Below are 3,689 nucleotides of genomic sequence, written 5' to 3'. Positions count from 1 at the left end.
GGGATGGGTTCACGGCCATCACCAGACGCTGACAGAGGCCTACGAGCGTGTATAGGCGAATGTGACCAAGAGACAGCGGTGGGATCAAGCTCGAGGGGCGCAAGCAGTACCCTTGCTGCCGGGGGAGCGGGTCTTCATAAGGAACTTTCGTCGGCGGCCCAGGGGAAGTTGGCACCCCGGTGGGTACCAAGACCCCATGTGGTTATCGGACAGCCCCGACCCAAACAACCCATGTATCTGGTTCAGCCGGAGGGCCAGGAAGGGCCTGGTCGCCCCCTGCATAGAAACAATCTCCGCCCCTGTCCAGCAGGAGTGCCCTTACACCCTGATGAAGTGCTGGAGGGACCGGCAGAAGGTAGGGCCCCCCTAGAAACCCAGGGTCTCCGCTTCCCCTTCCTGCTGCCCCCGGCGACCGCCCAGGGCGGTTACATCCTCCCGGTCCCAGAGCTTCACTTTGGCCCCGCTGTACCAAGACCTGCGGAGGAACCCAGGTTACCTGTACAGCTAGAGGCAGCAGAGCCTGCAGTGGTCCCCCTGGAGGTGGTACCGCCTCGACGATCCCGGTGCCTGGAGTCGAGTGGAATGGAAGGAGGTCCTGGAGAGGTTGAGGTACCTGTCGATCCTGAGGAAGGAGGGAGCAGCCAAGGGAATGGAAGGGCCAAAGCCGGGCCTGCAGTGGTCCCCCTGGAGGCGAGACCGCCTCGACGATCCCGGCGCAGCAACCTGGGCAAGCCCCCCATCCGCTTGGTCCAGCTGTGATGGCCGGGACGGCCATCGAAATAGGGGGGGGGGAAATGTCGCGGGTGGGGGTATATGGGTGTCTGTATGGGGGTGTGGATGTACCTGCGGGATCCCAAAAGGAGGACGTGTCCCGGGATGGTCTGGAAGAGGACCTAAAGGCTTACCTGGCTGATATAACAGGCAAGTGTATATCGGCCTATGATGGGTATTCGAATCACCGTCACTGTACTGCACCATGCTGTCCCAGCTTTCTTGTCTAGACGGAGTCCAGGAAGTCCCGGTGGGAGAGTGGAGAGCCGTCTTGGGAGGATGGTGATTTTGTGCAGAAGACAGCTACAGCAGGCGAGTGCAGGACCACCAGGGGGGGGGGTAGCTTACTTAACGTCATGCAGTCTACACATGTGTGCCCTCTTTCTTACGCAGCTGGGGAGCGTCGTTCGAGGGAGCAAGAAGTCGATTGGCTGGCTGGCATGGCGGGGCGGTGCCCGGAAGTACTGGCGCTGTTGAAAGGAGGATCAATGGTGGACAGTAGCAGAACGAAACGGGAGTCGAGAGGACGACACCAGAGGACGCGGAGCTGCAAGAGTACGAGGACACGCGACTCTTTTTGTCTTATGCTTTTCTCCAGTGGAACATTTTCCTATTGCCGACTGCGGTGTTCCCCCCCGCTGTGGAATGGGTGGAGCCTCAGACAGGAGAGACATTGTCACAGCACTGCACGCCGTGAGTAAATGGATACAAGATATCAGAATACGCGCCTGACAAGCGAACTGTTTCCCGAGTGGTAGATGAAGAAATAGAAGAACAGTGACTGCATTGGAATTAGGAATATTATTAGTAGCGTGGAGCTGAAGATTATCAGAACGGCATGCAGTAAGCCAGTAAAACACTCCATCCTCTGTGAACTACCTCTCTCTCTTTGTTGTATCATATGGAGAATATCTAATTTGTGCATTGTGACGAACCCGGGAACGGGGGGACCTTGCTATTACTGACTTTGCCTTCCATTACAGGCGGGAGGACATTATTATACGCCTGGTGCTTGGAGTATACTAAAACACCCCAGTACGGACAGAACGGTTTTAGCCCGAAGGCGTGAGGGGCTACGGGAGCGGAAGGGGGGGGGGGCGTCCTTCCGGCCCTCACCTTCGGGCCCCGGTCATAACTAAACCCTTTTTTGTAGTGTTTGTAAACTCAGCGCTTCCACTGCCCAAACCTAGGTTAGGATATGAGAGGAGTATTCTAGGCCTAGTCACCACCGCTAGCGGTGAGCAGCCCCCACTATTTTATCCCAGCCCCCTTAGTTGCTGTGTGACACTTAGTGTGTATTTACATAACCTATGTTCCCTATAATCATTTGCCGTGGCTCCCCGAGAGATGGTGTGATATCGATACCTATTTTAGGCTATTTGCAGTGAACCGTGTTTTGAGGTGTGGTGTGATTCTAGACTAGTGTGTGATAGTCATAGACCTGTGTGCAGGGCAAACCCTTTTATTCACGTGTGTAGTGCCTCAGGGGCGGGGATAGGTAGCGTGGGTGGGAGCTACAGCCTGGGGGTGGGTTGACAGGGCATTGAGCGCTTCCTCCTTTTAACTACCCTAGGCCTAGGAGGCGTGGGTCTTTTAAATAGGCTAACTATTCATTATTTATGTAAAGTATAACCATTGTATTAGATATCTATTTTTCCTACAATAAAAGCTTTCTTACTGATTCTCGGAGCATTCTCCCGTGTCTGTTTGTGGTCTTGGGGAAATTCGTGGTGGTAGGTCGGCTGACCCCTTTGGGAAGTGTATCCGTGCATTTGCACACCTTAGCCTTAGACCTGGATACTTCCCGTGGGGGTCTGGTGACATTAACATGGTGTCAGGAGAGATAACAGGTGGGGTTAACATGGTGTCAGGAGAGATAACAGGTGAGGTTAACATGGTGTCAGGAGAGATAACAGGTGAGGTTAACGTGGTGTCAGGAGAGGAGAGATAACAGGTGAGGTTAACGTGGTGTCAGGAGAGGGGCGCACAATGGCTGAAGTGAAAAAGAAATGGGCTGATGTGAAATCAGACGCCAAAAAAAGAATAGCAAAACACAGGAGAGAGATGCTGGCCACTGGAGGAGGAACAGCAGGCTCAGGGCTGTCTGAGGTGGACCAGCACATCAAGGCCATCATGGGCACCACAGAAGTTTCCGGTGTGCCATCTGCTGAGAATATGGACACAGACCAGAGGTACCATTTGCTATTCTCAGCAGCTGCGACCCCAACATCCATCCTATCTCCCTTGTTGATTGCACCAGATACTGAAATGGATGGTAAGCGTCTCCCACATTGGATATCCAATTGGCATTGCATGACCCCCCCCCCCCACGACAAATGAATCACCCACTAATTTATTCACAGATGAAACAGATTTTGAGGCAGAACCAGCCCAGCCGTCCACCAGCGCTGCCACACGTGCACCTAGTGCACCGTGGCTACATAATAACACAGGCTGTGCTGGACAGCCGGCTGAGAATCGCCAACAGCCAGGAGAGAATCGCGGGGGCGCTGGAAGCGCTTGCGACAACGATGGCGAAAATTTATGACGCAGAAAGATACCCTGGCACCCTTGTTTGAGTATTACTGAAGTGATGTGTTTAGTTCTTGAGATAAATTGTAAACTGTATCAAAGAATAATGACAGTCAAATTAATGTTTAAAGGCTTTATATTTGACCTACATTTGTGCAATTAATTGTTGTCGGACTAGGACAGCGTGTCTGTTGTCCGGGCCATTGAATGGGTCTGGACGCACATCCTGGTGAGGTGGCTGGGGGGCTAGTGTTACACCACTTTTCATGGCGATGTTGTGCAGGACGCAGCAGGCCATGATCATGCTACACTCCTGAAAACAAGGACAATTTATCAATAATTAATCAATTAATAACATGCAACAAATTATTGTATTGGGCTGAGGT

At 52.9% G+C, this 3,689-nt stretch overlaps 1 pseudogene across 1 annotated transcript; it reads left to right on the top strand.

The window, feature by feature from the left end:
• Positions 1-794: 794 nt before the first annotated feature.
• LOC311225825 lies at positions 795-3,350 on the top strand (annotated as a pseudogene). Its single transcript has 3 exons — positions 795-946; positions 2,709-3,046; positions 3,135-3,350. The product of its transcript is annotated as an uncharacterized misc_RNA (transcript).
• The last annotated feature ends 339 nt before the right edge of the window (positions 3,351-3,689 follow it).

The sequence above is a fragment of the Notolepis coatsorum genome, assembly GCF_963971535.1.
Source record: "Notolepis coatsorum genome assembly, chromosome: 3".
Taxonomy (NCBI): Eukaryota; Metazoa; Chordata; class Actinopteri; order Aulopiformes; family Paralepididae; genus Notolepis; species Notolepis coatsorum.
Note: the sequence above shows the minus strand (reverse complement) of the source record. Positions and strands in the feature narration are given on the sequence as shown.